We start from the raw sequence: 13,326 nt of genomic DNA, 5'->3' as shown, positions 1-13,326 counted from the left end.
GGAGGGAGGGAGGGAGGGAGGGAAGAAAAAGGAGGGAGGGAGGGAAAATTATAAAATGGGAAGGGTAAATGAACATGCAGGAAAGGTATCTGTACTTCACTCAAATTGGTAAAATGATGACATCAGTGGGCTGTCATAAGTCATGTATGTGTGATGTAATACTTAGAATAACCACTTAAAAATAGACAAAGAAGTGCACTAAACAACAATATAGATACGTAAAAATGGAATTCTAAAAAAATGTTTAAATAACCTGCAGTAAGGCAGGAAAACAAAAATAGTAATGAAAAACAGAACAAACAGCAAAAAGTGAAACAGTAGACTTATTTCTTACCATATCAATAATTACATTAAATGTAAATGGTCTAAGAATATCAATTAAGAGAGGTTCTCAGAGTGGATTTAAAGACATGGCCTAGTATATACTGTCTACAAGATACTCACTTCAAATATGATATATGTACAGGGTCCAAGTAAATGATGGAAAAAGTTTTGCAAACACGACTCAAAGGAAAGCAGGATATATTAATATTAGATAAAGTAGACATGTTTTATGTTATATCTAAGAGAGAGAGAGAGAGACAGAGTGTGAGCAGGGGAGGGGCAGAGAGACAGAGACAGAATCCAAAGCAGGCTCCAAGCTGTCAGCATAGAGCCTGATACAGGGCTTGAACCCACGAGCAGTGAGATCATGGCCTGAGCTGAAGTCTGACACTCAACTGACTGAGCCACCCAAATGCCCCTAAAGTAGACTTTGGAGTAAAGAAAATTACAAGAGGGGAATGTTATATAATACTAAAAAAGTCAATCCTCCAAGAAGACATAGCAATCCGAAGAAATCCGAAATGTTTATGCACCAAAAAAAAAAAAAAAAGTGTTGCAAAACAAGTGAAGCAAAAGCTGATAGACCTGGAAATAGATATCAACAAATCTACTATCAACACCTCTCTTGCAACAATGGATAGAACAACTACACAGAAAATCAGCAAGAATGTAGAAGAACTCAACAATATTGTCAACCCAAAGGATCTAATCAACATTTTATTTTTCTTCATATATATAATTTATTGTCAAGTTAGCTAACTAATCAACATTTTAAAAACATTCCATTCAGGGGTACTTTGCTGGCTCAGTCAGTGGAGCATGTGATTCTTGACCTCAAGGTTGTGAGTTCAAGTGCCATCTTGGGCATGGAGCTTATTTAAAAATAAATAAAAATAATACAAACATTCCATGCAATAACCACAGCATACATAGTCTTTTTTTTTTTTTTAATTTTTTCTTTAGTGTTTTAGTTATTTCTGAGAGAGGGAGAGAGACAGCATGAGCAGGGGAGGGTCAGAGAGAGAGGGAGATACAGAATCCGAAACAGGCTCCAGGCTCTGAGCTGTCAGCACAGAGCCTGATGTGGGGCTCAAACCCACGAACCATGAGATCATGACCTGAGCTGAAGTCAGACGCTTAACCGACTGAGACACCCAGGTGCCCCAGTTTATTATTATTTTTTAATTTGTTAATGTTTATTTTTGAGAAAGAGACAGTGTGTGAATGGGAGAAGGGCAGAGTGACAAGGAGACACAGAATCTGAAGCAGGAGCCAGGCTCTGAGCTGTCAGCACAGAGCCTGATCCAGGCCTCGAACCCACGAACCGTGAGATCATGACCTGAACCAAAGTCAGACGCTTAACCAACTGAGCCACCTGGGCACCCCTAAAATATATAATTTGAATATCTGTATAACTAATAAGGCAATTTAATTTATAATTTTAAAACTTAACAAAAGAGAAATATCCAGGTTCAGATGGTTTCACTGGAGAATTCTCCAAATGAGTAAAGAAAAATTAAGGTCAGTTCTACATAATCTCTTCCAGAAAATAGAAGAACACTTTCCAATTCATTTTATAAAGCCAGTTTTATCCTAATAACAAAAGCAGACAAAGGCAATATAAAAAAAGAAAACTGCAGACCTAAAAGTTTCGTGAATACAGACTCAAAAATCCTTAATAAAATATTAGCAAATAGAATCTCGCAATATATAAAAAAGTATTATTCACCATGACCAAGTGGCGTTTATTCCAGGGATGCAAGACTGGTCTATCTATGATAGATAGATTCTTAAATATTGAATAGATTCTATGAACTGATAAAGCCCATCCAGGGCTCTTGGGTGGCTCAGTCAGTTAAGTGTCCGACTCTTGATTTGGCTTTGTCTGGTTCATGAGATCAAGCCCTGAACTGGGCTCTGGCTGACAGTGTAGAGTCTGCTTGGAATTCTCTCTCTCCCTCTCTCTCTACCCCTCCCCCACTCAAAAATAAATATTAAAAAAAATCAATCTGGGGCGCCTAGGGTGGCTCAGTCAATTTTGTGCTGACTTCAGCTCAGGTCATGATCTAATAGTTCATGAGTTGGAGCCCTGCATCAAGCTCTCTGCTCTCAGTACAGAGCCTGCGTAAGATCTTCTGTCCCCACCCCCCGCCACTCTGTCTGTCTCACAATATAATAAATTTTAAAAAATACAGTCAGTAGATTCTGCCATATTAATGGGCTCAAGAAGAAAAAAATCACACAATCATATCAATGGATACAAGAAAACATTTGACAAAATTCAACACCCATTTATGATAAAAACTCTCAGAAAAGTAGGAATAGAGAATTTTCTGAACTTGATGAAAAGCTTCTACCAAAACCTACAGCTAACATTATACTTAATGGGAAAATACTGAATGCTTTCCTCTTAAAATTGGACACAAGGCAAGGATGACCGCTTTTATCACTCTTATTCAGTATAACACTGGAACTTGCAGCCAGTGTAATGAGGTATTAAAAAAAGGAAGTAAAAGGCATACGGGCATACAGAATGGAAATAAATAAAACCATCCCATTTTTAGGTAACGTATACTTATTTAGAAAATCTCAAAGAATCTTAAAAAAAACAGAACTGCTTTTGTAAGTTCAGCAAGGTCACAGGACACAAGATAAACACACAAAAAGTAATTATTTCATATCTACTACCTATGAACATGTGGCCATAGAAATTTAAAATAATATGCTATTTATAATCATCAAGAAAATTAGGTAACTAGATATAAATCTAACAAAACATGTATAGGGCTTGTATGCTTAAAATGATACAACACTGGCCACCTGGTTGGCTCAGTCAGTGGAGTGTCTGACTCTTGATTTCAGTTCAGGTCACGATCCCAGGATCATGGGATTGAGCCCTGCACCGGGCTCCATGCTGAGCACGAAGCCTGCTTAGGATTCTCGCTCTCTCTTTTTCTACCTCTGGCCCTTTCCCCCACTCTCTCTCTTTCTCTCAAATAAAAAAAAAAAGAAAGAAAGAAAGAAAAGAAAAAAATGACACAACACTGATAAGAGAAATTTTTTAAAGTTTTTTTTTTTTTTTAAATAAATGGAGAGATAAAACATGTTCGTGGATTGGGAGAGTCAACATAGTCAAGATGTCACTTTTTATCAAATTGATATACAGCTTAACATAGTTCCTATAAAAGCCCTAGCAGGTTTTTTGTAGTTACAGACAAAATTATCCTAAAATTCATATGGAGGGGTGCCTGGGTATCTCAGTCAGGAGAGCATCCAACTGTTGATCTCAAGGTGGTGAGTTTAATCCCCACATTGGGCATGGAACCTATTTAAAAATAAATAAATAAATAAATAAATAAATAAATAAATAAATTTTATAAGGAAAGACAAAGGAAGTAGAATAGCTAAAACAATTTTGGAAAGGAAAAGTAAAGCCGAGGATTCACTTTTTCTGCTTTCAAGACTCATACAACAACTTCAGTAATCGAGACTCTGGTAGTGGTGGAGGGATAGACACATGGATTAATGGACTGAACAGAGAACCTGGGAAAAGACCCGCTCAAATATGCCCAACTAAGTGTTGACAAAGGTGCAAAAGCGATTCAATGGAAGAAAGAGCATTTTCGATCAATAGTGCTGGAGCAGATGGACATCCATATACAACAAGCAAACAAACAAACAAGACATTTGAACCATTCTCACACTTTATACAAAAATTAACATGAATCATGAACTTAAATACAAAACATAAAACTGTACAACTTTTAGAATAAAACAGGAGAAAATGTGCAGGGTTTAGGGCCAGAGTTCTCATGTCTGACACCAAACCATGAACCCATAAAGGGAACAATTGATACATGGGACTTCATTAGAATTAAAAACTTTTGCTCGTAAAAGACTCTGTTAAGAGGATGAAAAGACAAACTACAGAGTGGGAAAAAGTATTTGCAAACCAAAAATCCCACAAAACATAGAACTCTTAAAGCTAAGAACCAAACGATCCAACTGGAAAAGAGGCAAAAGACACAAAGATAAATATATCTAGATCTATATCTATTTAATGTTTATTTGTTTATTTTGAGAGAGAAAGATAATCCCAAGCAGGCTCTACACTGTCACCACAGAGCCTGATGCAGGGCTCCATCTCACAAACCACGAGATCATGACCTAAATCTTAAATCAAGAGCCGGACGCTTAATGGACTGAGCCACCCAGGTGCCCCAACAAAGAGATATTTCACCAAAAAAGGACATACAGATGACAAATAAGCACATGAAGAGATATTCAACATCATTAGCCACTAGATACATGCAAATTAAATCCACAGTGAGTTATCACTATGCACCTATCAGAATGGCTGAAATTAAAAACTGTGACAACTAAATGTTGGCAAGAATGCAGAGAAACTAGATCACTCATACATTGCAGATGGGAATGAAAAATGGTATAGCCACCCTGGAAAGCACTTTGGCAGTATCTTCCTTCTTATTTATTTTTTTGTCCAAAAGAAAATTTATTACTTATTTATAATAGCCTCTCATTCTTTTATGTTTTCTTGCCAGATGCCTTCAGAGCAGGTGCTTTCTGGGCTGGAGTTTTCTGATCCTTCTGAGCCCTTGGAAGCGCTGCTTGCTGGACTCATAGCTTTTCGGGCAGGAACCTTCTGGACAGGAGCCTTCTTGCCTGCAGCAGCCATCTTTTTTTTTTTTTTCCTGGAACCTTTGCAGCAGCATTTTNCTCAACCGACTGAGCCACCCGAGCACCCCTTTTTTTTTTTTTTTTTTTTTTGGGAGAGAAGCTTTCAGGAGAGCTGCTTTTTGTAGCTTCCTAACTTCAAGCTTGATTATTCCGTTCCTCATTTTTTTGCCTTCATGGCTTTATAACGATCAAAATCTGTCGTCTTGGCTTTCCTTTCTCTGGCTTCAATCTTCTTGGTCCATCTTGGGGCTGCCCATTTTGTATTGATATCTGCCTCCTGCTAGGCTTGTCAGACATACTTATGAAGGGCACTGTGAGGGAACTTGATGGTGAAGTCAGTGAGCTGCATGCATTTGAAAGGCATAGGCTGTCTTCTTACCCGAGTGCAAGGTCCATCGGGCAAAGCCGTGTTCTGATCAATAACATCTACAATCGTGACCAGCTTCCTGGCACAAGGCCCAGAGGAAACGTAGGCCACTGGGCCAACCTCCATGACACATCTGAACACCACGTTGGCAGCATTCAGTGAGAAGTGGCAGTGTCTTTAAAACGTACACATTCAACTACAGTGATTGAGTTCCTGGGCATTTATCCCAGAGACATGAAGCCTGCTGTTTACATAAAATCCATACATGGGTTTTAGCAGCTTTATTTATAATAGCCTAAAACTGGAAACATGCAGATGTTCTCCAATAGGTGAATGGTTAAACTGTGGTATATCTGTACCACTCAGTAATAAAAAGGAATGGACTATCAATACACCCAAGTAGCTGAATTTGCAGATAATTATGCTGAGTTAATAAAACCTGCGTGTCTCAGTCAGTTAAGCGTCCGACTCTTGATTTTGGCTCAGGTCATGACCTCATGGTTCATGAGTTCAAGCCCCATGTCAGACTCAGCGCTGACGGTGCAGGGCCTGCTTAGGATTCTCTCTCTCTCTCTCTCTCTCTCTCTTTCAGCCCCTCCCCCCTCTATGTCTCTCAAAATAAATTAATAAGCTTAAAAATTTTTTAAAACAATCACACAAGAGTTACTATATGATTCTATTTATTTACTATTCTTAAAATGACAAAATTATAGAAATGGAGAACAGATTAGTGCTTGCCAGAAGTTAAGGAGGAAAGGAGGTGGGAGAAAAGTGGGTGTAGCTATAAAAGAGCAACACGAGGGATCCTTGGGAAATATTTGGGTATCAGACCTTATCAATGTCAATATCCTAGTTGTGATATTGTACTATAGTTTTGCAAGATGTTAGCATTGGGGAAAACTGAATAAAGGGCACATTGGATCTCTTTCTATTATTTCTTATAACTGCAGATGGAATTTACAGTGATCTCAAAATAATAAGATTGGTTAAAAGAAAATGCCAGCACTATTTTAAACTACAGACAGCATTGAATAAGGTATTACTTCTGCCCTCAAGGAGCTCGTTAGTCTGTCTTATCACCAGCTGGGCACATAGCTGCATTTCTCAAGATGTATACGGTGTTCAGTTTTGGACTTTCAGCGTCCCCCAACCTTGTTTGGGTAGAAATGTTGCCTCATAGTTCCCCTTTCTCCTTCCTTATGGCCCATTGCATGTGACAAGGACCCGTTGTATGATGTGTAGTACTGTGTGCAAAATAAAAACAAGTGTCCTTGCTAAAAGAAATTATTAAGAATTTCTAGAGAGTATGAGCAGAGCGCTCCCCCATGTGCTGGGAGAACCCTTCTGAGCTCAGAGCCCTGTATTGCTGTATAGGTTACACTATGGTGACGCCGGCTCTACTCATGATTCTGGTAGTGTTGCCAATCACCATCTCACCTTCCTTGACAGGAGATCATCCTAACTATTCCAGGACTGGTCATTCACAATATTTCATTGCCCTGTTGCTTCTACTAGAATCCTTCCAGAGAAGTCCTTTACAATGAAGTGAGGGGAGAGAGAACTCTCTTTTTCCTCTGGGATGAGTTATTTATTGAACAACTATTTATTGGGTACCCACCACGTGCCAGGCTCTGTGCTACATGTTGGAGATACAACAGTAAGCAAGATGGGTATAGGTAGGCTTAGGCCTCCTGTGGTTTATAGCCTACAGGTTGAGGCAGACGAAAGCAATTAAATACAAACTGGGTTAAATGCAAAATAAAAGAAGAAGGAAAGATGCTGTGAGCAAAACAACCAGGGTGGCCAGATACATACAATTCCTAATCCATATATGGGGAAAGTGAAGCTAAGACGTTAAGTAAATTGCCTTAAGATCAGAGAGCTGGTTAATGACCAGTAAGATTCTAGCCCAGTTATGTCTGACACCAGCTGCACTAAGCCAGTTTGGGTCGTTGAAAATTGAAGTCCTTCCTTGCATAATTGAAGTCCTTCCTTGCATAATGATGGGAAGCAGCATCATGCAATAGAGTTGTTAAGGGCCCAGGTTCTGAATCATAGCTAAATTCAAATCTGACTTGGGCAAATTACTTTCACTTCCGTAAACCACGTTCTTCTCATTTATAAAATGAGGAGTGATAAGAATTACTGCTGCAGAGGTTAAATGAAATAACACCCACAGAATGCTCAACCCAGCACATCACCCCTAGGAAGGGTTCAGCGGGTGTTAAGTTGACACATCATGGTCTCAAGTCTGAAGAACTAAATTCCAGCCAGACCTTCTACTGAACTCTATGAAGCTTGGTGAGTCGCGTCCTCGGAGAGCCTACTTTGCATGTCTGTAGAATGAAGATAATGATGTACCTCAGGGGATCATTCTGAGCATCAGTGAGATAGTAATGTAAGTGAAAGTGCCATCCAAATATGGCAATTCTATTGTGAAACTCAGGGAGTATCTTCTCTGACCAGTGATCTTGACTCCCTTCTCTTTAAAAAAATTTTTTTAATGTTGATATATTTATTTTGAGAGAGAGAGAGACAGAGCACCAGCAGGGGAGGGGCAGAGAGAGGGAGAGATAGAATCCCATCAGGCTCCGTGCTGTTCAGCATAGAGCTTGACATGGAGCTCAAATTCACAAACCATGAGATCATGACCTGAGCTGGAACCAAGAGCCGGATGCTCACCTGACTGAGCCCCAGGTGTCCCCTGAGTCCTTTCTCAAATGCAGTTCATGCCTTCCTCCCTTGTGCTGCCTCTGCAACTCTATTATGATGTTATATTGCATTATAATGCTTTTCATGCCAGTGGTTTATAGACTAAGAACTCTTTGAGGGCAAGGACTGTGTTTTCCATCTTCACCTTGGCACCTAGCTCAGTCGAAGCTCATTGAAGTCGAATGCGTGACAATGGGTATGAGTATGATGATGAATATGGCCCCCGAATGTTTGCAGTGGAGGCTCTGGGTGGGAGTACGCCTCACCTTAGCAGTTGTGGGGCTGCCCAGTCAGCCCTGAGCTGTCCTCACATATTGCACTCAGGGCAAAATTTCAATTGCAGGCAGGCTTCTTTCTGTTGATGAGTATCTGTATCTGAATAGCTGTACTCCTTCTCTCTTTGGCCGGTAGAGATACACAACCATATGCATTATTAACAAAACAAAACAATAAAATTCTATGTTGAAGCTTTCTATGTTGTTCCCTTTTGCACTGATGTGTTTATTTATTTCAGATAATTTTGGTATAAATTATTGCATTTTGTCGTTACCTCTTGCTTACATGTGTTATTGTGAGATTCTCAAGGCTAAGATTTATTGCAGGGAGAAATGGACACTTCTTCACTGTCTTGAAAAAGAAGGAAGACTTGAGACTCTCTGTCAACTGCATGTTCTCACACCCGCTCAGCAGCTGCCTCCTGGATATGGATCTGGGGTTGCCCACCTTGGCTCTTGACTTTAGCTCTGTCCTCACCCTTTGCCTGATTTCCTCTGGTCAAGGACTACACTTGGGTAGTCATCTTTGGGGAAATACCAAGAATATCTACATATTCTCCTCTTGAGCTCAGAATCAACATTTTACTATTTTATGTATTTATTTATTTATTTGAGAGAGAGAGAGATTGGAAACAGGGGAAAGGCAGAGAGAGAGGTGACAGAGGATCCGAAGCAAACTTTGCACTGACAGGCTGACAGCAGCAAGAAGGCTGTGGGGCTCGAACTCACGAACCGAACTATGAGATCGTGGCTTGAGCTAAACTTGGATGCTCAACCTGACTGAGCCACCCAGGCGCCCCCAGAATCAACATTTTAAAATCAAGAACGATTGAGGGGCGCCTGGGTGGCTCACTTGGTTAAGCCCCCTACTTCAGCTCAGGTCATGATCTCACAGCTTGTGAGTTCGAGCCCTGCATCGGGTTCTGTGCTGACAGCTCAGAGCCGGGAGCCTGCTTCACATTCTGTGTCTCCCTCTCTCTCTGCCCCTCTCCCACTCACACTCTGTGTATCTTTCTCTCAACAATAAATAAACAATAAAAAAAATTTTTAAATTAAGAATGATCATGTCATTCAAAGAGTTTGGGGACAATTTGTATAAGTAATAGATCAGAATGTCTGGGACTAGCTGTCTGGGACTGCAGCTAGACTTTTTATATTAATTCCTATAAAAATAATTCCCCTCTTTGCTATAATGTGGAGTTTTCCTGGAGTATAATTTTGACATAGTATGATATCATCCCATAAAAAATTCCAAAGAAAAAATAAGTGAATTGGGAATTACTTTTTCTTTAGCATTACTAAAGAGGATGTCACTAATCCTCTTCATGTACATTTTTTTAAGTGTTTATTTATTTATTTTTGAGAGAGAGAGAGACAGTGAGCAGGGGAGGGGCAGAGAGAGAGGGAGACAGAATCCCAAGCAGGTTCTGTGCTGTCAGCTCAGAACCGGATGTGGGGCTCAACTCATGGAAGTGAGATCATGACCTGATCAGAAGCCAAGAGTCGACGCTTAGCCAACTGAGCCACCCAGGTGCCCCCCGTACATTTTTATACATAAGTAATTGAAGTCACTCAGAAGATGCCTTTTGGATGTTTATTAGTTTACCAGAGAGTGTTTGGGCTGTCCACAAATGCTTTAGGTGAATATGGTCAAATTGGTTGCTAAACACCTGAATCAGATCTAAGATGGATTCTAAATTATCTCAGAATAAACAGCAGGGAAGAAACTAAGAAGAAACTCAATCAAGAACTTATTTTGTGAGTTTCAGTTCAAGATGGTGACTTAGGAAGACCTTGAACTCACCTCATCCAGGAACACACCAAATCTACACCTGTTTTCAGAGCAATTCCTCCTGAAGAAGAACTGAGGCTGACTGAACAGCTTCTGCACAGCAAAATATAGAGAGACCATACTGAGAACAGGGAGAGAGACAGACACACAGTAACAAAGGGGACCCCCACCCTGAACCCTGAAAACTGCCGTGGGGTGGGCTAGTACAGAGAGACTAGGAGCAGATTCAAAGCCATGGTTTGAAAGAGCAACTAGAATATAAAGGATTCTGCTCTAGAACTGTGCCAAACTTTGGGGGGCTGCTGCACTGCTGTCCAGGTTAGGGGTGGCGGTGCGGGGTGGGGGTGCTGGGGAGTGCCATGGTTCACACTGTCCCTCCACCTTGAGACAGGAGCTGGGCTCTGGCTGCACAGCCTGCGGCTTCAGTGAGCCCTGGACACCCTGGGGCACAGGAAAAAAATTGGTTTAAAACAGCAACCTGCCTGGGTGGCTCAGTCGATTAAGCGTCCCACTTCGGCTCAGGTCATGATCTCACAGTTCGTGAGTTCTAGCCCCACATTGGGCTCTCTGCTGACAGCTCAGAGCCTGGAGCCTGCTTCAGATTCTGTGTTTCCTTCTCCCTCTGCCCCTCCCCCGCTTACACTCTGCCTCTGTCTCTCTCTCAAAAATAAACATTAAAAAAATAATAAGACAGCAACTAGAGGTGTGTCTGGTTGGCTCAGTTAGAGCATGTGGCTCTTGATCTTAAGGTCGTGAGTTCAAGTCCTATGCTGGGCATGGGGCCTACTTAATAATAATAATAATAATAATAATAAAACAACTGGAATATAAAGATCCAGCCCAAGAACCCTACCAAATAGTAGGGGAGCTGCTGGAACCCTCTCTGTCAGACGGGCTGGCAAGTGCTACGGTTTACCTTCCCCACCACTTTGATAGTGTGGATGGGAGCGGGGTCCGGGTGCCCAAGCCAGCCTACTGTCTCAGTGAGCCCTGGGCTCCTAGCCCACATCAGCCCAACATCCAACCAAGGTGGCCCCAGTGCAGTGCACACTGGGACGCCCTGGTCAGTGCCCACTAGAGCTGCAGTGACCTCACCAAGCTGACAAAGGTGCAGAGCACCCAGGAACACTCCAGGCCTGCACCTGGATGCAGATGACTTGCCTGGGCACTGCCGGAGCAGAGCGCCCTGCGACACCCTGGCCCTCGCCTGCCTTCACTCTAGCGTCCCTGCCGGGGCGCCCTTAAGTGGAGTGTCCTGGGACACTGCAGCCTCAGCTGTCCTCCCAGTGAGCCCTCTGTGCCAAGAGTCCGGGGGCCACCCCAGCCCACGTTCCTTCACCTCTGGCCATCCCCCCACGGTAGCGCCCCCAGCCCACACCAGCCGCAGCTCTAGCCAGCTAGTCAACGTCATCAGTCTACACACGGTCTGCACACGGATGACCGTACACAAGATCATTCCTTTAAGTTTAGGGCAAGTAGCTGTTCCACCTAACTCACAGAAACAAACACAGAAAGTCAAGCAAAATGAGGAGACGGAGGAATATGCTCCAAATCAAAGAATAAGACAAAACCTCGGAAAAAGACCCAAATGAAAAGGAGATAAGCAAACCACCTGATAAAGAGTTCAAAGTAATGCTCCTAATGATGCTCACCAGACTGGAGAGAAGAGTGGAGGAATTTAGGGAGGACTTCAACAAAGAGATAGAAAATATAAAAAAGAATGAATCAGAGCTGAATAATACAATAAGTGGAATGAAAAACAGGCTGGGGGAATCGACAGTAGATCAGAAGATGCAGAAGAACAGCTCAGCAATCCGGAAGACAGGGTGATGGAAAGCATTCGAGCTGAAGAGTAAAAAAAAAAACAACCAGAATTAAAAAAAATAAGAATAGGTTACGGGATGTGTTGGACAACATCAGGTGAACAAACACTCACGTTATCGGGGCCCAAGAAGGAGAAGGGAGGGAGAAGGGGGCAGAAAACTTATTTGAGGAGATAATGTGGGGAAGGAAATAGGTTCAAGCTGCACAGAGTTCCAAAGAAAGTGAACGCAAGGAGGTCCACAACACAACACATAATATTCATAATGTCAAAGATGAAAGATTAAAATGCTGATTCCTCACTTAGAACCATGAAATTGAAAGTTCTAAGAGTAGGCATGAAAATCTGCATTAAACAATAAACCCTCCATGTGAACTTATGCTTCCTAAAGTTTTTAAAGATCATTGATATCAGAATGATAGATTTTACATTCTTTAAGGTTGCTTCAGGGATGTACTGATTTTTAATAATGTGTGTGTGTGTGTGTGTGTGTGTGTGTGTGTGTGTGTGTGGTGGAGTAGGGTGTGGGGTAGGAAGAGCGCTAAAGTTTGTTAAGTCTGATAGTTTGGGAATTCATTATGGAAATGACAATTTTTTTTTGAGGGTGGTGATCAGATAAGGTGACAGAGAGAAGGTATATGAACAGGTACTTGTGACAGATGTTCTATGTTTATGGGTGCTTGCTGGCTTTGTTTCACTGCATATCTCTCTGTGAAATAACCCTTGTTTTCATTTTTTTTATAAATAAAGTTTTATTGGAACACAACTATACCCATTCATTTATGTATTGTCTATGCCTTTTGTCTTTTTTTAAATATAATTTATTATTAAATTGGTTTCCATACAACATAGGGGGATAGTTTTCAAAAACGCTTATGAGAAATAAACTAGATAAACATAATGTAATACATGTATTTACTTATAACCAATTCATAAAAGATAAAAATTGGTATTTTTAGAAATATGGTATTCTTTTATTTTTATTTATTTATTTAAAAAAAATTTTAATGTTTTTATTTATTTCTGAGAGAGAGACAGACAGCATGAGCAGGGGAGGGTCAGAGAGAGAGGGAGATACAGAATCTGAAACAGGCTCCAGGCCCTGAGCTAGCTGTCAGCCCAGAGCCCGACACGGGGCTCAGACCCACGAACCATGAGACATTGACCTGAGCTGAAGTCAGACGCTTAACTGACTGAGCCACCCAGGCGCCACATTAATACGGTATTCTTTTAAAGCCCAAATATCTTATGACTCATTATTTTGGATAATTTTTATCATGACCAGTCACTCTCAAACCAATGTATAACTAACTTAACAAACTGTAACCACCAGGTG

General features: G+C 41.1%; 1 pseudogene; it reads right to left on the bottom strand.

The window, feature by feature from the left end:
- Nucleotides 1–4,869: 4,869 nt before the first annotated feature.
- Nucleotides 4,870–10,185, bottom strand: LOC144226485 (large ribosomal subunit protein eL14 pseudogene; annotated as a pseudogene).
- Between the last annotated feature and the right edge of the window lie 3,141 nt (nt 10,186–13,326).

Source organism: Crocuta crocuta, unplaced genomic scaffold (genome assembly GCF_008692635.1).
Source record: "Crocuta crocuta isolate KB4526 unplaced genomic scaffold, BGI_CrCroc_1.0 scaffold143, whole genome shotgun sequence".
In the NCBI taxonomy this organism is placed as follows: domain Eukaryota; kingdom Metazoa; phylum Chordata; class Mammalia; order Carnivora; family Hyaenidae; genus Crocuta; species Crocuta crocuta.
Note: the sequence above shows the minus strand (reverse complement) of the source record. Positions and strands in the feature narration are given on the sequence as shown.